Source organism: Lissotriton vulgaris, chromosome 6, assembly GCF_964263255.1.
Source record: "Lissotriton vulgaris chromosome 6, aLisVul1.2, whole genome shotgun sequence".
Lineage (NCBI taxonomy): Eukaryota > Metazoa > Chordata > Amphibia > Caudata > Salamandridae > Lissotriton > Lissotriton vulgaris.
The window spans coordinates 910,908,027-910,933,826 of record NC_141694.1 but is presented as its reverse complement, the minus strand read 5'-3'; the positions used below and the strand labels follow the sequence as shown (position 1 = coordinate 910,933,826).

Here is a 25,800-nt window from a genome sequence, read left to right as displayed (position 1 = left end):
GCTGATGGTTAACTGATTGGTACCCGTTTTTTTTTAAACAAATTGTATTTAGTGTTTAACACCCAGTGGGCGAACCCCAGTAATCGGTGTATATAGTCATATGACGAAATGTAGATTCAAAAGATACCGAAGAGGATCTCACCAGAGGATCTGCCAAACATTCGATCCAACATCCCACCCCTCCCCAACCCTGCACCACACTTCCCACATGGAACAGAAAATACATACACGATTACAAAAGTATGTCCACTGCCACTGAGCACATTGATTGGGAAGTCATTGATGATTAGCCTTTCAATAGGGTCTGGATTCGCTGACTGAAAGGATGGATAAGGCAATACCCTGGTATTTAGCCCACTTGGTCCAAATCTTCCCATGTTTCTGCAGGCAACCCAGTGCCTGAAACACCGCCACTTCAGCCGACATACATTTATCTAGAGCTGTTTTCCAAGCCGCCACCCCGGGGGGAGAGGAAGACTTCCAATGCTGCACAATGTCGCGCTTGGCTAAGGTGAGACCTAGGAATAGAAGGTGCCTCTTATATCTGTTTCCCCCGATGTCTGCCATGCCATGAAGAAATATTAGTCGAGGATCCTCCGGGAGGTCCCAGCATAACACCCGCCCCAGACAGGACAACATCCCGACCAAAAGTGTTGTAGTGCAGTGCAGCTCCAGACCGTGTGGAGGAAGGACCCTTCATCAGACTTACAATGGAGGCAGTGGTACCCGTTTTTTATATTAGAAAAGTGGACTCTATCAAGTGCATTCCTTTCACCTTTTATTATATATGCTTAATTCTTTTGTGAGTGGTTAATTCCCAAAGCAAATTTAGTTGTAATGCGAGCGTTCGGCGTTGTTCAATGAAGTTATTGAAGGCCTAGTTAGAGCTTGTGCTTATTGTTCCTTGAGAGTATTGAAGTTGTATTAAGAGCTTGTTTTTTTTGTTTTTTAATGGACACTTGCTTGATGCCTTAAATGCACTCTAAAATGTCAGTCAGCAAGTGCCATGCTCCATCCAACTTTAAAATCCCTTTCAATTTATTGTTGGAGGACAGCAGTTTGAAACTCAGTCTCAGTGTTGAGTAAAGCACCCTTGCTACATCATTAACTAGAAACCTACCACTTATATAACCAATTGATTTGAAGCTCCTTTCGAAGTATTGACTAGACAGGGGGCATGCATTGTTTCAATCAATCATAACATTTGTATAGCGCGCTACTCACCCGGAGGGGTCTCAAGGCGCTGGGGGAGAGGGGTACGTTACTGCTCGAAAAGCCAGGTCTTGAGTTGCCTCCTGAAGGAGAGATGGTCCTGGGTTAGCCGGAGGTGGATGGGGAGGGAGTTACATGTCTTGGCTGCCAGGTAGGAGAAGGATCTTCCTCCGGTGGTGGCTCTGCGGATGCGTGGAGCGGCGAGGGCGAGGCTGGTTGGTCGTAGCTGGCGGGTGGGAGTGTAGAAGGTCAGGCCGTTGTTGAGGTACTTGGGGCCCAGGTCGTGGAGATTCTTGTGTGCGTGAGTGAGGAGTCTGAACGTGATCCTCTTGCTGACGGGGAGCCAGTGCAGGTCTCTCAGGTGGCCGGAGATGTGGCTGTATCGGGGGATGTCCAGGACGAGTCGTGCGGAGGCGTTTTGGATGCGTTGGAGTCTTTTCTGAAGTTTGGCTGTAGTTCCGGCGTAGAGGGTGTTTCCGTAGTCCAGTCGGTTGGTGACGCGTACCTGGGTGACCGTCTTCCTGGTTTCGGCAGGGATCCACCGGAAGATCTTTCGGAGCATGCCCAGGGTGTTGAAGCATGATGATGAGACTGCGTCGACTTGTCTGGTCATCGAGAGGGAGGAGTCCAGGATGAAGCCCAGGTTACTTGCGTGGTCCGTTGGCTTGGGAGTGGTGCCCAGGGCTGGGGGCCACCAGGAATCGTCCCAGGCGGAGGGCGATGATCCCAGGATGAGGACTTCCGTCTTGTCTGAGTTCAGTTTCAGGCGGCTGTTCTTCATCCACTCGGCGACGTCTTTCATCCCTTCGTGTAGGCTGGTTCTAGTGGTGGCGGGGTCGTTGGTGAGGGAGAGGATCAGCTGGGTGTCGTCGGTGTAGGAGATGATGTTGAGGTTGTGTTGGCGTGCGATGGCTGCGAGGGGGCTCATGTAGACGTTGAAGAGGGTGGGGCTGAGTGATGATCCTTGCGGTACGCTGCATATGACTTCGGTGGCCTCGGATCTGAATGGGGGGAGGCGGACTCTCTGGGTTCTTCCGGTGAGGAACGAGATGATCCACTCCAGTGCCTTGTCTTGGATTCCGATGTTGCTGAGGCGCTGCCCTAGGGTGCGGTGACAGACAGTGTCGAACGCTGCGGAGAGGTCCAGGAGGATGAGGGCTGCTGTTTCCCTGTTGTCGAGCAGGGAAATTATGTCGTCAGTGGCTGCGATGAGGGTGGTCTCGGTGCTGTGGTTGGCTCGGAAACCTGATTGCGAGTGGTCGAGGGATCCGTTCGTCTCGAGGAAGGCGGCAAGCTGTCTGTTGACGGTCTTCTCAATGACTTTGGCGGGAAAAGGGAGGAGCGAGATGGGGCGGAAGTTTTTGAGGTCGGTGGGGTCCGCTGTTGGTTTCTTCAGGAGGGCGCTGAGCTCGGCCTGCTTCCAGCTCTCCGGGAAGGTGGCAGTGTTGAAGGAGGTGTTGATGATGTCCCGGAGTTGGGGTGCGATGATGGAATCAGCCTTGTTGAAGACGTGGTGGGGTCAGGGGTCGGTTGGTGATCCGGAGTCGATTGTGTTCATCGTGCGGGTGGTGTCTTCGGTGCTGACAGGGGTCCAGGCGCAGAGGGTTGTGGTGGGGGGCGTCGGTTTGGAGGTTGGATGCGTGGTCTGTGCGCCGAAGCTGTTGTGTATGTCGGCGATCTTGCTGTGGAAGAACGAGGCGAGTGAGTCGCAGAGGTCTTGCGAGGGAGTGATGTTGTTGTTTCCGGCGCTGGGGTTGGAGAGCTCTTTGACGATGCTGAAGAGTTCCTTGCTGTTGTGAGCGTTGTTGTTCAGTCGTTCTTTGAATGCTGTCTTCTTGGTGGTGCGAATCAGCTGGTGGTGTTTGCGGGTGGCGTGCTTGAGGGCAGTCATGTTGTCTGTGATCTGGTCGATGCGCCAGGCTTTCTCGAGGGTCCGGCAGTTCTTCTTGGAGTTCTTAAGTTTGTCGGTGAACCAGGAGGTTTTCTTGCTGCCGGGTCTGCTGGGAGGGGTCTTCAGTGGTGCGAGGTCGTCTGCGCAGTTGGTGAGCCACTGTGTGAGGTTGCTGGCTGCTTCGTTGTGGTCCGTTGTGCTGGCGGGCGGGTTCTGGTTGAGGGAGGTGGTGAGCTGGTCGGCGGTGATCTTGTTCCAGCTCCTGCGAGGAACCTGTTGCGGGTGGTGGTGGGTCGTGGTCCTTCTGAAGCTGAAGTGGACGCAGCTGTGGTCAGTCCAATGAAGTCCGGTGGAGTGGCTGAAGGAGATGTATTTGCTGGAGGAGAAGACTGGGTCAAGCGTGTGTCCGGAGTAGTGGGTGGGGGTGTTCACCAGTTGCTTGAGTCAGAGGTTGGCGAGGTTGTCTAGCAGGGTGGTGGTGTTGCTGTCTTTGTTGTTCTCCAGGTGGAAGTTGAGGTCCCCTAGGAGGATGTAGTCAGTGGAGGGGAGGGTGTGCGGGCTGATGAAGTCTGCGATATCTTTGCTGAATTGTGTGCGTGGTCCCGGGGGTCTGTAGATGAGGGTGCCTCTGAAGGTCGTCTTGGGGTCGGTGTGTATCTGGAAGTGGAGGTATTCGGCGGCGGTGAGGGTGTCTTCTGAGTTGGTCGTGATGCGGATGGTGTTCTTGTGTACGATGGCGATGCCTCCTCCGGTCTGGTTGACGCAGTCCCTCCGGGTCATCTTGTATCCGTCCGGGATGGCGATGGCGATGTCGGGCGCTGAGGAGGCGTTCATCCAGGTTTCCGTGAAGAAGGCGACGTCTGGTGATGTTGTGTCGAGCAGGTTCCAGAGTTCCACGGCGTGTCTGTGGACGGAGCGGGTGTTGAGCAGGATGCATTTGAGGTGGTTGCTGCTGGTGATCGGCTTGGCCGGTGCGGTGCAGGTCTGGAGGCAGGTGAATCGGCAGGCTTGGCTGGCAAAGGGTTCGTGGGTGCGTTTCGGGGTGGCTTGGTAGCAGGCGGGGTACCGGCCGGCGTTGAGTGCGTTGAGGGTGGCGGCGTCGTAGGTCCGTCGTGTGCTCTGGCGTCGGCGGGGGCCAGAGGTCCTGGCGCTGGGCGCGGACGGGCGCAGACGGGCTTGCCTTTGACGCGCCGCGACCGCTGCTCGTCCGCGCGGTCTCCATTTAAGGCCAAGTGGGAGGGAGGAGCAGCTGGGAGGCGGGAGCGGGGAGGACACAGAAGAAAAGGGGGCGGGCCGCGATGTCACGGCGGTAGGAGGGGGGGTCACACCAGCGGGGGCAACGAACATTAACAACAAAATTAACACAATTCAACAAAGGTAAAAGTAACAAAGCAGTAATCGGGGCAAAAACGGCACAACGAGCAGCAGCGAGGGGGCACAGACACAGCTGGAGGGCCGTGCGGCGTGGGGGTGTCCTGAGGACAGGCCACCTGCGAGACATTTTGTTTACATTCAGTGGGCTTATAATCCGACCTTTGTTTACCATTGATCGGCGTCTTTGTCACTCATTTGACTGCCCCTATATGGTGAGCGCTTGCAGGCGTCCCTTTTTTAGGGTTTGCCTGCAAAAATTATTGCATTTAAAAATTAAAAAAAACAAAAACCATAAAAGGGGTTTAGAGCCCGCTCATTACTTATCTACTTACCAATGGCTGGCCCCCACATTGGGTTTTATTTCTTTACTTCCCATTGGTCAGCAGCTACTCCAGCTTCCTCCTACCTTCGGATACTTCGTCCATCCTATTGAGCTTGGACCAAGTACTGCTTCCGGTGGCCAGTGTCCTTTCACTGGCCAGCAGTTACTCATTTTTAATATTTTTTTAATCTACTTTTGCACATGCTCTGAGTGCATCAGTGCATGTGTCTGCAGACTCCTTCAGCCCTGCACTCCTCCTGGTCTCCAACTCTGCGTTGTTTTGATTCACGCCGATCCTTCTCCTGCTGTCTATTGCATTTTGACCCACACTTAACAGCGGCCCCCTTCGCCCCCCTTTCCTCTTCAAAATCTGTCAGTCCTCTCGCCTTGATTACTATCTGCTTTCCATTTCATCCGTCTCTCCCCGCTGCCTCACTGCTTCCTCCATCCTGCCCTCCTCACTACTCAGTGAGGCTCTTTTTCATCCTTGTGCCTTTCTCCCAGCCCTCCTCCTGGTTATTGTTGTTGTGATCTTCTTTGGTTAATTTGCTGCTGCAAGACTCATTTGCTATTTCTTTTTTCCGTCAGACAGCATCATAGCCCTTTTTATGCTTATTTTCTAGATTTTTTTTCCAAGTTGCCTCTGATTTTTTATTTTTTTTATGCGGTTTATTGCAAATGGCTGCTTGGTGGTGAGCTTGTTGATTTTCTATTTTTGCCTCGCAGTGAGTATTCACCACTAGCTTGTCTGTTTTATTTTCCCTTTTTTCAGAGCTTTTATTTTTTTTTTACCAAACTTACCTTCGACAATCTCTTGCTACTGACCTTGCTGTTTTTTCTATTCTTCACCCAAATGGTATCCTTCAGTATCCTCTTGCAGTGGGCTTGTCTTCCAATGGCCTCTTATCCCTGTGTTCGATTTTGTGTCCTGTGCTTCTTTAAATGGCTTCATGGCACTAGTCTGGGCATGAGTGTACAGCCATAGACATATGCAGCATTTCGTTTTTAGTTACACTTTGAAACATACACATTTATGTATATCAGCAGCTGTTGGTAAACGTGAGCTCCTGCTGCTGCTCAGTATGTTAAAAACGTTGATCTTGCCAATAGATGTCGCATAGGCGGAACCTTTTGGGTTTGCCAATGCTTATTATTTTGGCCTGCTTAACCCTTCCATGGAGCAAGGCCCGAATACTTGTGCCCTTTCACTGCTTCTTCTGTGGTTTTTACTTTTTTCTTTATCTATAAACCTTCCTTGCAAGTGCACGTCTCGCCTGCGTACTGAGTTTAATCTTTTTGGGTCGAGCTTTCGAGACCTCTTGTAAATACTTATGTGTTGGTGCTATGTGGGCTTTGGAGATCAGCCCTAGGACATGTCTGCTTCCGCTTAGGGACTTATTTTCTGTTCAACTGCCTCTATTTAACTGTCTAGATAGAAAACGACTAGCAGAGGTCAGTAAAATACAAGAATTGCTCTCTGCTAAGTGACTTTCTTTTTTTGTCTTTTTCTGGCAACTGCCTCTATTTAACTTTCTTTATAGAAAACAACCAGCAGAAGTCAGTAAAATACCAGAATCGCTTTAGCATTCTCTAGATTCCAGTCCATAGAAATCTTCCACAAGCACCCGTAGACAATAATATTTTTGTCAAATCTTGTATTTTCAGTGATATGACCACAAAATGGCCTGATTTTATATTAAAAACAGAGCTTTAAACTATACCATTTCTCGCTGAAAGGCAATATTTCTTTCCATGTGTTCCCATAACTGGCGTGTGTCACAGTTTGGTGCTTACTTTCCCTCCACATTAAAGAACAGTATATGTTTCAGCACCCAGGCTAATGTGCTGCATAACTAAATGTATATAAGGTCCCAATGGCGAGACGATTGCATTGCAAATGCTTGTTTTCGTTATTGCCCAATTATTTTATGATTTCGATTTTCTTCTTCTTTTTTTTATATTTCTTTGTTCCGTTTGTAATTTTTGCTAATGGTTAGGCATACATTTATGCACCCTATTTGATTTTTAGGTCTCGCCTGTCGATGCGCATGCGCATCGAGCAAGGCGAGAGTATTGCGAGTTATCCACTCTTTATCTGCACTGCAAGGAATCGTGGCGATTCCTTGCAGTGCCCGTGACTTTTAAGGTCAATGCGCATGCGCATTAAGCTTATGCGCATGCGCATTGACCTTAAAAGTCACGGGCGCGTGCATGTCCGTCTCCTAACAACACACACACACCCTCTCCCCCGCTCCGCCCCCTCCCGCCGTGTCGCATTTCTCTTTCTCCTCCCCCTCCCCTCTCTTCCTTCCGTCTAACGCCGTGTCGCACCTCTCCCCTCTCCGCCCCCTCCCCGCTCCGCCCCCTCCCCTTCCCTCCGTGTCGCATTTCTCCTCCCCCCTCCCCTCTCTTCCGTCCGTCCGTCTTGTTATTCAACGCTCCATGTCTCCAGGCACCAGTCGGGACCTCCTGCTTCCCTGGGCCTCTCACCGGGGCTACAAGCGCGCCCCGGGTCTCAACGCACCACCACAGAGGTGCTCAGGCCGCAGAGCCAGTCCACCGCAGGCTCGTCTTCAAATCCGGTTCGGAGCGGGATCCTCGGCATTCAATCGCAGTCAAGACAGGTCTGCCCCGTATCCCGCGGCCCGGCAGACAACACCCAGTATGGCAGGCATGTTCAGGCTTTCATCGGCCGGCTTTTTTCATTACTTAGTGGCACCTCACCCCTGATTTGTGTTGAGAACCCAATAGGAATGCATACTTTTTTCGAGCAGACTCCCTTCCGTACTCCTGTCCCCCTGCTCTCCTCTCCGTTGCCCACCCCCTCCCTGCTGCACTTGCACATGTGCATCTCCTCATTGCCTCCATAAGTTACTTCCGGTGTTGAATCGATAGTACAAGCAAAGCTGCTGAAGCGTGACACACACCCATCGTTTTCGCCTATTGCTTTTGGATGGCACATATCCACTTGTTTCTGTTGAGGGGCACCGTACGGATGCTCTGTCAGTGTGATCTCTCCTTATGTTTTTATAATTATAATGTGATGTTGTCCATTCTTTGTCCCTGCACCATGTAGTTTGCTGACATTGACCCTCAAGGTTTTGTAACATTGTTTCAGTCTCGTTATTGCGCCGTGTGCTTGTTAGAGCAACAAAAACAAAGCTGGTAATACGCATAAAGTAAAAGATTTGCCAGTCAGCATCTATACTGCTAGTTGAAGCCTCCCTAGCCAAGCTGTTGAAAATCTTTTTATATGTGGCGCGGAGAAGGAAGCGGGTTCATGTTTAATTCCAGAACGAAAATTATTTCTGTTACAAGTCACGGCCTGCGGTAGTGAGTGTGAGTCTGTATACTGCAGCACCTTTTGTTTGACAGTGGCTCCTCCATAAGCTATCCTCGTCGGCCCTTCCCTAAGTTGTCAAGAAAAATGTAGTGTCTTCCTTTGTAGGTTTATTTTCTAAATGAGCAACACATCATTCAGTAGACTTGTAATAAATAGATTTAATTCATACATTGGAAATGCCTTCTGATTTACTGTCCTTGTCATATGCACTCTCCTGGCACTATGGAAAATGCCTTGCTTGTAGAACACCGACACCTCTCTTCTCTCTTGAAAGTTCGAAGACATGAAAGGGTATCATAAACATGCCTGATTAACTTCCAAATAGTAAACCAAAGCCTGCTATAACCCAAACCTCACTAATCTCCATGTCACAGTGCAACCATCATCATTCCAGCTGTGTCTTAAAAAATGACATTTTGCTGTTGTGAATAGCACATTAGTGTCCACTTGTTTTTTACAGAAAGTAGTCACACAAGCACAGTACACAAAGCTCCCCGGCCTGTAGTTCAAGCCCCACCCCACGCAGCACCTGCAGGGGGCTGCCTGATAGAATCAGACTGCCCACACCCCTCCATAGGCGGTATTCCGGTGCTATTGTGCCCACTCTGGTAATCATGACGCCCCCTGCTGCGTGCATTTACAATGTGATGCGTTCCTTCCGCTGGAGGGCAGATTCGACCACACACTGTTCACAATCACAAGCAGGCTCTGTTCTGCAAGGTGCCGGGGGACCTTCCTGCAGCCCACGCGTTTCTAAAATGTCAGTTCCGTAGGTGTTTCCGACAGCCCTCCCCGCGGCTCACAGCACGTAACTTTCCTTAAGGGATGTTGTTTATCTCGTGTTTTGTTTTCTTTTTATAGGGATATGTTTTTATGCATTTATGACAAGGTCTCGTGGCGGTGTCACCTCGCATCCCAAAATACCTACCCCCTCACCCTCAACCCCTCACCCTCACTCACCCTCACCCTCACTCACCCTCACCCTCACTCACCCTCAACCCCTCACCCACCCTCAACCCCTCACCCTCAATCCCTCACCCTCACTCACCCTCACTCACCCTCACTCACCCTCACTCACCCTCACTCACCCTCACTCACCCTCACCCACACTCACCCTCACCCACACTCGCCCTCACCCACACTCACCCTCACCCACACTCACCCTCACCCTCACTCACCCTCAACCCCTCACTCACCCTCACTCACCCTCAACCCCTCACCTACCCTCACCCTGACTCACCCTCAACCCCTCATCCTCACCCTCACTCACCCTCACCCTCACTCACCCTCAACACCTCACCCTCACTCACCTCAACCCCTCACCCTCACTCACCCTCAACCCCTCACTCATCCTCACTCACCCTCAACCCCTCACCCTCACTCATCCTCACTCACCCTCAACCCCTCACCCTCACTCACCCTCACTCACCCTCAACCCCTCACCCTCACTCACCCTCACTCACCCTCAACCCCTCACCCACCCTCACCCTCACCTTCACTCACCCTCAACCCCTCACCCTCACTCACCCTCAACGCCTCACCCTCAATCACCCTCAACCCCTCACCCTCACCCACCTTCACTCACCCTCACCCTCACTCACCCTCACTCACCCTCACTCACACTCACCCTCACTCACCCTCAACCCCTCATCCTCACTCACCCTCAACCCCTCACCCTCACTCACCCTCACTCACCCCACCCACCCTCAACCCCTCCCCCACCCTCAACCCCTCACCCTCAACCCCTCACCCCCTCACCCTCACCCCCTCACCCTCAACCCCTCACCCTCAACCCCTCACCCTCAACCCCTCACCCTCAACCCCTCACCCTCAACCCCTCACCCTCAACCCCTCACCCACACTCACCCACACTCACCCACACTCACCCACACTCACCCACACTCACCCACACTCACCCACACTCACCCACACTCACCCACACTCACCCACACTCACCCACACTCACCCTCACTCACCCTCACTCACCCTCACTCACCTTCACCCTCACTCACCTTCAACCCCTCACCCTCACTCACCCCCACTCACCCTCAACCCCTCAACCCCTCACCCTCCCTCACCCTCCCTCACCCTCATTCACCCTCAACCCCTCACCCTCACTCACCCTCAACCCCTCACCCACCCTCAACCCCTCACCCTCAATCCCTCACACTCACCCACACTCACCCACACTCACCCACACTCACCCACACTCACCCCCACTCACCCTCACCCTCACTCACACTCACCCACCCTCACCCACCCTCACCCACCCTCACCCACCCTCACCCACCCTCACCCACCCTCACCCACCCTCACCCACCCTCACTCACCCTCACTCACTCACCCTCACTCACTCACCCTCACTCACCCTCACCCTCATGCTAAAGATTTACAAAAAACCCATTAACAATTCTAAAAGCACTAACTCTAATGCTGCGAGACCTATTGCATTTCTAATGCTTGTTTTCAAATATGTTTCTGTGTGATCTCCCTTCCACACTTATTTCTTGCTTGACCCAGTCGCTTATATGCTTGTCCGGATTCTGATCTTCCTTTGACTCTCACTGTAATGCACTTTCATGCGTTCCATTGTTTTGGATGCACTATGTATATGTTGCTTCTTTTCTCTGCCTCGTCTGTTGTTTCTTTTCCCTCCCCTCTGTCCATGTTGCTTCTTTTAGTTATATCTCCCCAGGCTGCTGTAAGTAATCTCTTAATGGTGTTGTGTAACTGGAATTGTACTGTTGGTAGGTCGTTTTCCTCTGCCAGGGTCTCAAATGATATCAAATCCCTGTCAGCATACAGGTCTCCCAGTGTATGTAGCTTGGCTGTATGCCAATATGCTAGAGTTCCAGCATAGGTGCCCACCTTTCCTCTGGGGGTCCCTAAGAGTGGTAACAACTGGGCATAAGGCACTGTATTTCTAGTAAGCTATAATCTTCTCCGGTAGCAGCGATGTGCTATTTCAAGATAAACCTGCGAGGAGCTTGCGGTGCGGGCAATCGGGTGGAACAGATGACAAATCTGAGATTGGGACCATGGCGGTTGGAGGCCCTGTCTTCCAGGCCATGTCCAGCAAACCAGTTTGTCACTCCACTGTAATTGTGCTGCTATGTAATATAATTCTAAATTAGGTACTGCCAGTCCTCCCTTGTCAGTAGGGGCGTAGAGTTTCCATAATGGTATCCTGGGACTGCCTGAATTCCAAATAAGTCCTCGGATCATCTGCTCGAGTTAACTAATTACACTGGCTGGGACATATACCGGGAGGTTGGAGAAATAATATAGTTTGGGTAGTACTACCATCTTGCTCAAAGCTACTCTACCCATCATGTTCAGTGGAAGCGTCTTCCAGAAATTAATCTGCGCTCGAATGGTAGTGACAGCCCTGGTCCGGTTCCCTTCCAAGATGCCAGTGGGGCCTGATATATAAATATGCCCAGGATTCGGAAAGTGTTCGGCTGCCAATGGAGAAGCGAATTGTTATTGTAGAAGTTTGGGTGATTGATTTCTTCCCGGAAGTGGTACAGACATGATTTCAACCAGTTTACCCTCCGTTCCGATGCCTTCTCCAAATTCCCAAGGGTATCTGCTAAGGTGGGAGGTACATTATGGAGGTCTTTAATATATATTAATAGATCGTCTGCATAAAGAGAGACGACGTGTACACCATCTCCCAGTGAGACACCCAAGTCTGCGCCCTCCCCACAGAGCTAATGGCTGCATTGCAAGTGGGAAAAGGAGCAACGACAGAGGGTAACCCTGCCTGGTACCCCTATTGATTTTTATATTTTCCGATAATAACTGTCCTGTCACTTACTTGCATGTAAAGTAGTCTGATCATATGTAAGAATGAGTCTCCAAAACCGTATCCTCACAGTACCGCAAACAAATACGACCATTTCAAGGAGTTGAAGGCCTTTTCTAAATTTAACACTAAGCAGCCTGAGCGAGGTCAGTCTTCTGTCGCCTATTTCTGTACCCTGAAGAGCCTGCGGATTTTGAGTGAAGTGATTCTAGTGGGGACAAACCCATTTTGGTCTGTGTTTACCAAAGACCGTACCAGTGGTGCTAGCCTTGTTGCTATTATGTACCCCAGTATTTTGTAATTCGTGTTCAGTAGCGCCAGTGTCCTGTACGATCCGAATATTAATGGGTCTATGCCTAGCTTTGAAAGAGAGATCAGCAGTGCTTCATTTTGTGTGGCTGAGAGCTTTGAATCAGTTAACGAGGCATCAAAAGCTTTCTTAAGCTGAAGTGCCAGTGTTCCTACATATACCTTATAAAACGCCCGCAACAGGCCATCTGGACCAGGTGTTTTGCCAGTTGCTAATGCACGTACACTTGCTCTTATTTCGTCTAATAGAATTGGGTCATCTAGTTCCAGTCTTTGCTTGGGTGTGATCTGTGGTAGTTGAATATCTGCTAAGTACTCTTGAATGTAGTCGACTGTAGCTAGGATTGATGATTTATCAAGTGTAGTGGGTCGCGAATTCCCTATGTATGTCCTTTTGTGATGCCTTGTGCAGAGCGGATTGAAGTGACCGGTGAAGTGGCGTCTTCTGTCGGGATCAACCATGCAATTAGTCTACCAGCTTTTTCTCCTAAGTGGTGTGTGCGCATTGAGTGCACTGCATAATTAAGGCCGCAAAGCCTTTCCAACAGTCTGGCATGTGCTTCCTTTCTGTCAGCTAGGCTCTTGGTCGATCCTGCGAATGCATTGCGTTCTTGTGTTGCCAATGTCTTCTCTAAGATAGTAAGTTCTTTTTCCAGCTCCTTGAGCATGCCCGCTTATTTGCCAATACAAAGTCCTCTAATGACTGTTTTGAAAGCGTCCCATTCTTTCAATGGTGACAGAGTTGAGTCTGCATTTACCTCGAAATATTGCTCTATCGCCTCCCCCATTTAATCCCAATTTGTCACACCCATTATTGTCAGATTGTAGCCTCCATATTGGGATTGGTGATGTGTCTATGTTCCAATCTAATTGCAGTGTATGTGGGTTGAGGTGTGAATGGGTTCTCCCCAAATATTGGGATTCCGCGGTGACTTGTAGAAGTTCCTCAGACACTAATATACGATCAAGTCGGACGTGTAATCTATGTGCCCCAGAGTAGCATGAATATATTTTATCATGCGGGTTCCTGTGTCACCATGCATCTACAAGGCGCCACTGTGAGACCATCCATTTAGTGCCTTCAAGGCCGCTTTTGTGTGCGTCCCTGGTAGGGGGAAAAGGAGCATTCGAGGGTTACATCTAGAACACGATTATAGTCCCCGCCCAGGATCATGGGGATTCCATACCAAACAGCTCATTTGTTTGACAGGATATCGAAGAATAAATCCTGTTCAGTGTTGGGTGCAATGATCAATGAAATAATTATTTGTTTGCCATCTAGTCTACCACCTATAACAGATCTACCTTCCATGTCAATCAGTCTTTCCTCTATGTGTAAGGAGTGCCTGGTCGAACCCAACCCAGCGCGCCCCTGGCGTACGCAGAGTAGCTCGTGGCGTGTAGTTGCCCCCTCCATCTCCTCTGTAGGTTCCTGACCTTGGCCCCAGCTAAATGTGTCTCTTAGAGGAATGCGATCTGAATATGGTGTCTTTTGAGATATGATTAGATTTAAGTATCTGCTGGAGGGGCTATGTATGACTCTTACGTTCCACGTACATATTTTGGTTGGGGCCATGATATTGGTACGCAAGCAAATGTGTGATATGCACACCGCTTTGGGACCTTATTGTTGGACGTGGAATAAAACCTAGGTAAAGACTGTTGCTGATCTACCTTATTTTCAGTAAAACAATTGTGTTGACTCAGCATGTGATGGATTGCATTACTGTACCACACTAAAATATTAAATATCAAAAGGGCAAAAATGCAACTAGCAATCGTCCAAATTATAGAAGTAACAAACAACATTCGGACAATGTCTGGGAGGGAGGGGGAGGGTGCTGCCCAGGCGTAATATGTGTATAACACAACACACACAGGTTTATGGTACCCCTTAATGTTTCGAGGTAAAAAGCGATAACCGGGACCATACACTGAAAATGTAGGTCTGGTACGTGCGCCTAACTTGAAATCTCCCCCCCTCCAATAAACATAGTTCTTGGAGTCCCACCCCTCCCCCACCCATCTTTTACAGCACAGATCAGTACCTATTAATAAACCTTACAGAACATTGTTACCTGAAAGTTATAAACTAGGCCAATTGTACTTGCGTGTATGCCAGTTTCCACATGTTCAGCATTTCCGTTAAGTATTGGGTCAGAGACTAAAGTGCATCGTCCGTAATTTCAGGGGTGGTCTCCGGGAGGTCTTCTGAACCTTGTGAATAAAGGGTTTCGTCAGATAGTTCACCTTCACTGTCTCTCTCCTGTATGCTAGATTCACACAACACTTCGCCTTGTGTCCCTCCGATTTCCGCTGCTGCCTGTAGGGCAATACGCTGGTCTTGCTTCATCTGTTCCATGTTGGGCCCAAGGGGTGGTTCTGATGCCTTTCCTTTCTCTCCTACTCTTACCGGTCTGGCCACTGGGATGTTTCCATTGTTCCAGTTGATACCGATGCTCCCCCTGTAGATTCCCATGTATTCAACCATTCGCCTGCTGCTGAAGGGGGAATTGAAGAATTGCCTCTGCATATTCGGCACGGTTTCCTAGGTAATCAACACGGGCCTCAAGATCTTTAAAGTTCCTGTCCATTGCCTCCCTATGCGGAAGAATCTCCGACACTGTAGGTTCAAATCAATTGCCACCTTGTCTATTTTACCTTCTAAGGAGACGCAAGTTTGATCCATAGTTTTATTTAGCGCCTCTACCGCTGCTAGGACTGCATCCAGCTTGGTGGTAATTTCTTCTGTTGGCCCCTCTCCAGCCATCTTGTCTGTCTGTGCGCGGGTCAAGGGGGGCTGAACAGCGTGACCCGTCCGTGGCCGTCCTCTTTGTGACATAGTCGCCCCGGGTTCGCAACAATAATCTTCCGGGTATTTTAGCGAGCAGAATACTGCGTCATATGTCCTTAGTTGGTTTTGGCTTTGATATCTGTTAAAGCCTCTCAAGTCTCGCGTGTCTGCGACCACTTGTTTGTTTTCTGAAAGACAACAAATACTGCGTCTTATGGATCCTGTGCAGCCAGGTTCAGGATCTGAAGTCAAAGCCAGGGTATCAGCCACTGCAGCCTAGCACATGGGTTTGCTGCACGACCCTTAAAGTGTGCACTGTCCTCCTATGTTTAGCCCCCTGCGCCTGTGCATTAAGTCCAAGCTTATTGCGCCCCCGAACCCGGAGAAGATTATTGCTTGTTATATCTCCAGGTTCGTTAGTCCTGCCGCACTGATCCTGAAGTCTCTGCGCGCCCGGCTGAAGTCTCCACCGGCCCTACTAGGTCGCGGGCCCAGTCCTCCAGCACCTTGTGGACCGCCAATCACTCCCAGCCGTCCACGCTCAGGACTCCTATGTCTCCACATGTGCCCTATGTAAGCCGCAGTACTCTCGATACAAGAGTTGGTTGGGCGGGACGGCTATGGCTCCACGCCGAGGGCTTCAGTGTTTCTAGGCCTGTTGGGCGTGTCTCATCACCAGGACTGTCCTAGAATTGCAGCTTAGCTCCCTCCACTTCCGCCTCGGTTCTTCTATCGTTCCGTGGCTGCAGTTGCGGCGTGTGACGATTTAAGTTCTTGGAAATCGCCCAGCACACTCCAGGCGTGACCACGGTCCGATACGCTCAATCGCCGACCTCGTTAGCGCGCTAAATCGGAAACCTTTAGCGGATTTTGGGTACGTTGGACCGGAGCTCTAACAGAGTTCGTCCAACGCCATTGCCTGCTTAGCCACGCCCCACTGGCTTTTTCTTATCCTGCTCCACACTGGTTTAGCTAATGTTTTCATTCTGTTTAATACTAATAAAACATTTTCTCTTCAAGGCAAATGCTTTATCCACAACAGTTTCTATATGTTGTTTTTGATTAAAAGCTACTGATCTTCTCTTATTCTGCTTTATATTTCTTATCAAATTTCGTATTACTCTACTTCTAAATATTTTCTTCTCTTCACACTGTTTCTACCTTGCTGTTACATGACTTATTACTTTATAACGTTGTCCATTTTCAATATGAGTTGTTACTTTTTGTTTCTGAGTTGTTGGCAAAGTTTTCTTTTTGTTCACATCATTTTCAATACTCTTATTTTTCTAATGACTGTTTGACGAAACTATTTAGTTCTCTTACCAGTAGTTTTTTTTCCTGGATGTATTCTGTCCACAGTTTCCTATTTTTGTTTTGATTCTTTTTCAAATGGTAATCTTTATTTCAAGCTTTTCGCCTTCGATCCTTGTTTGTCAGCTTAAATCTTCAGTTTTAATTCAAGTAGATAGCTAAAAACAAAACAGAGTATGCATTTTATGTTGTATATTTAAAAAAATCTAAAATAAAATTTATATTCTATAATAATCCAGTTTATATGCTAGTAAGTGTTTGAGAGAATGTATAGTTCTCCTCTTTGATATGTACTTAGATGAGATTGAACTGAATGTGCAGCACTGAAAATATTACATATAGGCCTGTAAGTGCACACTTAACTCACTAAAACTTTTAAGTACATGTGTTAGCTGTTAAGGACATAGCATCAAACTCTATGCCTTAGCTACATCCTACCTTAGGGTGGCTTATAATTGGTGAGAGAGGAGAGTTATGTTTATTAGGGAGTTTTAAATGGGAAATTGCCCTAGCACTAAAACTGGTTGCAGTTGCCCAAATGTGCCAATCCTCAGACCTCTTTAAACTAATACCTGTATTGATGGTCCACTTGGTAGACTTCGGTCTTCAGTACATATCTCAGTGAGTGTTTCAGTTCCTTTATGGGGGGTCTGTTTGCATATATAAAAATATGTTCTTAGTACATGGCTGGTAGCCATTGTGCCTGCATGCCTCTGTAAATCTATATCAGAGGGCTGGCTTGGATTGTCTCTTTGGTGTCTCAGTGAGCAATGAGTTATTTAAGTGACTGTCTTACGGCCTCCTTTATTTCTCGTTACATAACAGCTGTGTCTGAGCATGTCAGTGCAACTTTAGGTGCTTCTTACACTGTCTGAGCAATGTGTTTGAAGTTCTCCACTTTGCTATCCACCTACATGAAATTGAACTCCACACACAGCTCTGACAATAGTCTGCATATAGGCCTCCAAGTGTGCACATAACTCACTAAAACTACTAAGTATATATTTTTTTAGCTTTTAAACATAGAGCAGCGTGCCTTGTATCCCACCTACAGTCTACATTAGGGTTGACTTATATCTGGTAAAAGAGGAGATTAATTTTCCTAAAGGGGTTTTAAATGGCAAATCGGCCTAGCACTAGAAATGCTTGCAGTTGCCCAAGTATACAAGGCCTCAGGCATATTTAAAGCAATACTTTTTTCGATGGTACACTTGGTAGACTTGGGTCTTTAGTATATATCTGATATAATTGTTTCAGTCCCTGTGTGAGGGTCTGTTTGCCTATACAAGAATGTTTCTTTGTACATTGCTGGCAGCCATAGAGACTGTATTGCTCTGTAAATGTATATGGAAGTGCTGGCTTGGATTGTCCCATGGGTGTCTCAATGAGTTATGTAAGTGAGTGTTTCACTTCCTCCATTATTGATAGGTACATAACTGTTGTGTCTGAGCATGTCGGTGAAACTTTAGACGCCTCTGGCATGGTCTGAGGGATGTATTAGTTCCTCACCACTTTGAAATCTGCTAACATGAGATTGAACTTGGGGCGTGGCCAAGCAGCATGGCCGACAGGACGTGAGCTCCACCAGCTCCGTCCCGAAGACCGCTAAAATCCTTTCAATTATCCTGCCCGGACCCTCCCGTTCCCGGGAAAGCGTGTCGGAGGGGCAGTGGTAGTCCCGCTGGTCCTCCGGTGCCTGGTGGGACGGACCCGTGATCGGCAATTCGCCGTGAGAGACGAACTGGCTGTTCCTGGAGGCAGCGCCGGCGTGCTCTTTCACACTGCGCCGCGGCTTGGGCCTGTACACTGAGCCGGACGGCATAGGAGGCGAGCGGAGACCCCAGCCTGAGGGAGCCTCGGATGTCCGCCGGTGGCCTACCTGAGGATCCACGACCCGGGACCGGAGGGCTGTAGTACCGGAGGCCCGGGAATCTCCTGGTGTGCGGTGAGAGGGGGAGCGGGAAGAAGGTGCCGTCCATCTTGCGTGGCCTCGCTGGGCTGGAGTGCAGAGGGCCCCCCCCCCCCCCTTCTTGACTAGCGCTGCACGACCGATCGTCGGAGCGCCTACCCTTGGGAGTGGGGGATGTGGAGGCCAATTGCCCTGGCCCCCCCTTGAGACGCTAAGGTGCGAGTGGGGCCCTGGACTGCTGTGGGCCTGCCTGGGTCCGACTGCGGAGCTATTGCCGTACCTGCTCCTCCTCCCGCCGGTCTGTATCCTGTGCCCTGAGGAGGATCGGGATCTCTACTACCGGTGAGGCATCGGGGGGCTCTCGGAGAGGTGTTGCTGGGCCCAAAGACGAACGGCGCCCCTCCCCCAGCTGTCAGCCATTTTGGAGTTGGTCTAGAGCGGCCTCTTGGGGTTTGGTGGCGGCCGTTGGAGGAGTGCGTCTGTGCCCCGCTTGCCCTGTTCTGTGGATTGTAAGCTGAGCCCACGACCCCACGCTCTGGTGGCACCTGATCTGTGGCCTGCACGGCCGACTGTGGTCTTACCGGGGCCCTGCCTGCTGACCCTCCAGTGGGGCTTACCAGACGGGACCGGCCCCTACGCTGTATTGCCTCGTGGTTTACTGGACCCGAACACTGCTTGCCCAATTTCCTCCGGCGCGGTGGTGTCGCATACCCTGCCTTGCTTGAGTGGCTTCTGGGAGCCCCTCCTGATAGCACCGTGCGGACCCCTAAAAAAACACCTGGAATGGCGGGCCGGACTGGACGTGGCACTAAGGCTACCCAACCCAACACGATTACGCAGTACACCACCCCTCGCCTGCAGCCGCAGAGGATCACGCGCCCAACGGGCGCTGGAGATGGGGATGGGGAGCCGCTGGAGCCGTCCAGGGCGGAACTTCTCAAGGCTATACAGGGTTCGCACACTGCCCTGGAACGCCAAATTGAGAGGGTGTCCGTGGATGTGAACCTTTTGAGGACAGACCTTCGCAAAGTAGCGGATAAAGTCTCAGACGCGGAGGGCAACATCACTCAACTGCAGGGGGAGGTTGCGTCCCTACAGAGGTCACTCTCCCAACTTACCTCTACTACCCGAGCACTGGAAAGGCGCGCCGAGGATGCAGAAGGTAGGGCGCGCCGGAGTAACATACGGGTCCTGGGGGTACCGGAACGACTGGAGGCGGGGAACCCTGAACGATTCCTAGAGACCTGGATCCGTGAACATCTGTGTCCGAGTGGATTGTCCAGCGTCTTTATAGTGGAACGGGCGCACAGGGCCCTGGTGCCCCCCCCCCACGACCTGGGGAAGCCCCTAGAGCCCTCATCGCGAAAATCCTGAACTATAAAGACCGAGACTGCATCCTCAAGGCGGCGAGGGAGACGGGGCCCCATATGATTGAGAACAGTCGTGTCTCCATTTATCCCGACTACACCCAGCAGGTGCAGGAGCAAAGAAAATCCTACTTGGGGGTCAAACAGAAGCTGCGCGACATGCAGCTACAGTATATGCTTTTATACCCTGCCAAACTCAATGTGATCTCCCAGGGCCGGGCACACTTCTTTGAGACGCCAGCGGAGGTGTGGGAGTGGCTCGAGATCAGAGGAGATGATCTGCCCCCGGGTGAGAGAGGAGGCTCAAGAGATGTCTGGGGGACTAGGCCGCAAAAACGACGGCGTGGCAGGAGAAATCGCCGTTCTGGATCCCGTGGTCCCCCTGAGACTCGACCCACGGTGGGACCGGATGGGGCCATCCTGATGGAGGTCTCGCCTGGAGGGACTGGAACAAGTTTGCACGGGGCGGCCGCACCTGATGACATTTTGGTACCGGATACTTTGCAGGAGACGCCGGTGAACGCGGATTCTGCGGCCCCGGTGGTCCCGGAGACGGCCTTGCAGGCCCCAGACTTGGAATGATCCTGGCCCTGCCTCCATTGACTCTGCTGTGCGTTTATTGTTATTGAGTGGCTCCATGTGGCCCGGCAGACCTTTAGATCTCTGCTGGTCCAGCCTTGATGTTGAGGGCGATTGAACACTGATCGGTACCTCGTACTTGGCGTCTGGGTTGGTGGTACTCCGAGTGGTGGGAGTTGTGAGTGGGAGCTGTTCCTCCCGCATTGCTGACTACGGGGGGGAGGGATGACCGGGTTCGCATCAATGTGAGCATTGGGTCATGCGGGGAGCTGGGGGGGGGGTGTGCAGTGGCTCAGGGGTTAGAGGCGGCAGACCCGGAAGCTGAGATCGGCCCTGGACCAGGGTTCAATTCCCCGCCTCGGCGGGTCTTGGGCTCAAAAATTCCACGGACTCGATAATTCTCACTCCGGTGCCTTCTCAACTCACGGGTTCACACTCTGCGACTCTGGGCAATAGTTTGCTTAATCTCCACAACGGCCCCTCGCGGCGGGATGCCTGGCTTTCACCTTGTGGATACCCTGCCGGGGTTATCTCACAGGGGAATACCAGGACGGGTTCCCTAAGCAAGCGCCGGGAAACCCTTTGTGGGTAGCTGTGCGCTATATAAGCTCAAATACATTTACATTTACATTTACATAGTTGTGTTGGTGTGTGATGTGTTGTGAGGGGTGTGTGGGGAGGCTATGTACGTCCTGGCACCGGCAGGGGAAGGGCGGGTTGACAGGTTGGGTTGTTGTCGCTATCCTGCTCGTGGGTAGGGGAGGGGGGTAGAGTTATGCAACTGTTGCATTTTTGGGGGGGGAGGAGGGGGGGGAAATGTTTAAGTATGTTGGTATAGGCATCATGTGTATCACTGTTCAGGCCCCTAGGTGGCGGCATTTAGGCAGCAGACTGCATGGCCCGGCTGGGCGCTTACAGGAAACATGGGATACAAATTCTTAACGTGGAACGTGCGTGGGTTGGGCACATGTACCAAAAGATATAGGGTCCTGTCCTTCCTTAGGAGGCATGGCATTTCGATTGCATGTTTGCAAGAAACGCATCTGAATGAGGAGGGGGCGCAAAAGCTGGCTAAAAAGTGGCGAGGTCAGGTCTTTCACTCTTCCTTTTCGACGTATGCGCGTGGGGTCTTGATCTGGGTAGCGCCCGGGGTCCCCCTCGCGGTACAGTATGCGGAGGCAGACATTGAGGACAGGTACCTGCTCCTGAGGGTGAAGTTGAATGGCAGGGACCTTACACTACTTAATACATATGCGCCTAATGTAGACGACGCGACCTTCTACTCACGAATGCAGGACGTCTTAGTGTCGGACGTGGACAGCCCTCTCCTGTGGTTCGGAGACTTTAACTGTATCTTGGACCCCGTCCTGGATAGGCATCCTCCCCGAGTGGGGACGAAACCTCGCATGACGGCGAGACTGCGCGAGGTCATGGCGAACTTGGGGGCGGTAGATGTGTGGCGTCCGGGTCACCCGTCACAGAAACTGTACACCTGTTACACTCCTACGCACGACACCCATAGCAGGCTGGATAGGGTCCTAGCCGCTAATATGGATGCGTCGTATTCCTTAAAGGTCACCCATTTGGCCCGCTTCCTGTCTGACCACTCCCCGGTGTTGTGCGCTACGCAGGAAGTCGACCAGCCTTGCCGCCCCTGCACTTGGCGGATGCCTACGGACCTACTGCAGGACCCGCTGGGTAGAGACCATGTGCAGACAACACTCACTAATTACGTCGAGCTGAACTGGGAAGGGGACGATGTGCCCCTGTCGACGAAATGGGACGCTCTGAAGGCAGTGGTGCGGGGTGAATGTATGGCTCTTACTTATGGGGTCCGCCAACAGCTGACTCGCGAACTGCAGGACGCTGAGGACGCCCTGCGGACTCGCCAGGCCTCACCAAATCCTGGGGAACCGGAACTAACCTTGGAGCGGGAAGCCCAGGAACAAGTACACGATATACTTACGTGCCTCGACCGATTCACACTAGGTCAATTTAGACAGCGTCTCCACAGGGAGGGGGACAAATCCGGCCGCTTATTGGCCTGGATTTTGAAGAAAGAAACAGTCCCGGTCCGGATAGTTGCCCTGAAGGGCCCTGATGGGGGTCATGGTGCATTCGGAGTCCGGTATACTGCGTGTTCTCAAAACCCACCTGCAGCAGGTGTACACGGCGGATCCGCGGGTCACGGAAGCATCCTATCAGCCTTACCTCCGGGGAGTGACTCTTCCGGCCCTTTCAAGAGAAGCAGCGGAAGAATTGGATGGGGCTTTGACCCTTCATGAAGTGCGGGTGGCTATGGCCGGCCTACCGAAGGCGAAATCCCCAGGAGGAGACTGGTTTCCTTCCGAGTTTTACCACACGTTCGGAGACGTCCTCGGCCCCCTCCTCCTCCAGATCTTCCTTACGGCGCTGGAGGATGGAGCCCTTCCGCCCACAATGTACCAGGGAGAGAGCTGCATGCTTCTAAAGCCGGGTGGTGATGGTTACGACCCCGCGGCATACCGCCCTATAACCATGATTAACACGGATGTTAAGATCCTGACCAAACTCTTAGCCACTCGGTTGGCGCCGTTCATGGCCCGGTTGGTTCACCAGGACCAGTGTGGGTTTATCCCCGGTCGCAACACCGCGATGAATCTGCGCCGATTAACCCATGTCATGCATGAGGTGCGCGGTAGGGAGGATCCCCAGGTCCTGGTTTCAATAGACTTGGCCAAGGCATTTGACACGGTTAGCTGGGGGTACCTGTCAGAGGTGCTTCAACAGGTAGGATTGGGGCCCGTGTTTCGCAAGTGGATCCAGATATTGTACCGGGCGCCTCGAGCCAGAGTCAAACTTGGGTCTGCACGCTCTGAAGACTGGGCGTTGGAGAGGGGCACCCGTCGGGGATGCCCCCTCTCGCCGCTCCTGTTCGCCCTGGCTATTGAGCCTTTGGCGGTGGAAGTCCGTACCACGATGTCCCAATGGGGAATCAAAGTGGGGAGTAATGTACACACGGTGTCCTTGTATGCAGATGATGCTCTGTTTTATTTAACATCTCCGCGAGACGCGCTACCGGTTTTGCTGCGGCTGCTGGACCGTTTTGGTGCAGCCTCGGGCCTGCGTATCAATGCAGGGAAGTCCCTGATCTTCCCTCTAGCGGGATGTAATGTGGACGCGCACGGGGACTTGCCACACCTGGGACTGCGGTGGGAACTGGAAGCCTTCCGCTATCTGGGGATACAGGTGGCGTCGTCAGACGAACAATTGCTGACCCGCAATGCGGATAGGGTAGTGCACTCCCTACAACAATCGGTGTCATTCTGGAATACATTGCCTCTCTCCCTGATGGGCCGTCTGGCGGTGGCGAAAATGTGATGCTGCCGCGAGTGCTGTATGTGTTGCAGAATTCACTGTGCCCACTTCCCCCGCGGATATTCCGCACTCTTGATACGCTTCTTACGTCTTTACTCTGGGCGGGCAGGCGTAGCAGAGTTGCCTTGCGCACGGTTGTCCGGAGCTGGGAGGAAGGGGGGTTGGAAGCTCCGAGATTTGACCTTTACTACTATGCAGCTCAGCTGTTGCCAGCTGCCAGGTGGTTCGCGGATGCGGACACCTGGGAACTACGGCTCCTGGCGGGGAGTGCGGATGAGAGAACGGTACAGATGGCCCTGATGCGCGGCAGGAGCGCGGATGCGGCTCTGCCGTACATAGTGCGCCACACCGCAGCCATTTGGCAGCGTGTTGTGGAAAAAGTCCTACGGAGGGCACCCTTTCACAGAGAGCTGCCGATATGGATCATGGCCCCAGTGGTGGACATGGAGGTACACATGCCATTCCATGACTGGAGAGCGGGTGGGTGCGAGTTATTGGCGGATCTCTACCCGGACGACACGTTTCTATCTATCGAACGGGCGACGGAGACGTTCGGACTCGGTGAGGGGCAGTTCCTACACTACAGGGGCCTCCATGCAATGGCGCGGGATACTCGGCCGCAATTCCCTGATGCGCCCCCTGTGTCCCATACCCTCAATATTATCCTTTCATGTGGTAGGGGCAAGAGGCTGATCACCCTATTGTACTCAGCCTTGCGGCAGGACTCCGCCCCACCGGTGTGGGCGGCCTGGGAGGCTGACCTGGGGATTGTTTTGGACCCGACACAGCGCAAACGCATTGGTACCCTCACCCGAAAGCTGTCGTGCAATGCACGGTTCAAATTGATACACTTTAATTTTCTACACCGCACATATGTGACACCGGTTGCCTTGAGGCGTATCGCCCCGGACAAGCGCGATGACTGCCCTAGATGTGGCGCGCCGGGTGCCTCCTTCCTTCATCTGGCGTGGGACTGCCCGTTGGTTAACGCCTTCTGGCAGTCGGTGGTGGCGCACATTCGCAAGGTTACTGAACTCCGGATGGAGCTGACCCCCCTTCAGTGTTTGTTAGCCTTGGTCCCCAAGCCCAAGAAATGTAATTTGTCCTACAAAATGTTACAACTACTTTTAGTACTGGCAAGGAGGAGGGTGGCAATCACATGGATGGGACAGAGGGCCCCAGAGATGTCGCAGTGGCTTAGAGATGTGGGGGAATGGTCCCTGGCGGAGGAAACCTTCATGCAAACCGTGCGTAGAGATGTAAAGCTACAGGACGACCTGCTTGCGTGGAGAATGATGCGGGTGGTGGGAGAGGCAGCCGAGGATTCAGATGGCACCAGTGTGGAGTTGTTCACCCCTGGGGATACAGGATCTGAGGATGAGGGTGACGGGGAGGGAGGGGGAGGGCAGTGAGTTGGAGGAGTGCCTGGCCGTACACGCACGTGTTGGATACAATTGGGAGGAATTGTGTTTTGGTATCTAGAGGTTTCATCCCTAATCTAAGTAACGATTGCTGTACTATCTGCCGATAGGAGTGCCGTAATGAGGTGAACGAACTGTATACACATGTCTTAGTCCTGAATGCCGCAGTTTTGGGGGGGGGGTGTTCCTTTGGGGAGTTGGGGGGTAATCTGTATAACAAAAAAAATAAAAATAAAAGCAGACCAGAATATCCTGCCGCGCAGTTACATTGCTAGATTCATGGACTGGCTTTCATGCTGCCACCTACCGCCGCCCGGCCTTCGGGTTGTGGGCTGATGGGCCGTGTACACAGAAGTATGTTATTTGATGTACTGTCGTTGCTTTGGGGATGCTGTCGGCGCAACTGTTATGCACTATCATTGTCTGCGACAAAAATAAAGTTTTTTTTAAAAAAAACATGAGATTGAACTTGACGTACAGCACTGAAAACATAACTCTGTATATACGCCTTTAAGTGCAAATATAACTCACTGAAACTGCTAAGTAGATTTATTCGACCTAAAGCACATAGCACCGAGCCCTATTGCCTAGCTACAGTCTACCTTCGAGGTGACTTCTATGTGCGAAGAGAAGCGATTTATCTTTTAAATGGCAAATCGGCCTAGCGCTAAAACTGGTTGCAGTTGCCAAAGTGTACCAGGCCTCAGACATATTTAAAGTGATACTTCTTTCGATGGTTCACTTGGTAGACTTGGGTCTTTATTGCATATCTGAATGAGTGTTCCAGACCCTCTATGAGGGTC

At 51.4% G+C, this 25,800-nt stretch overlaps 1 protein-coding gene across 6 annotated transcripts in view; it reads left to right on the top strand.

Annotated features, from left to right (window-relative positions):
* BIRC6 (baculoviral IAP repeat containing 6) overlaps positions 1-25,800 on the top strand; it is a 2,386,688-nt gene that overhangs the window by 1,157 nt on the left and 2,359,731 nt on the right. The window lies entirely within an intron of this gene.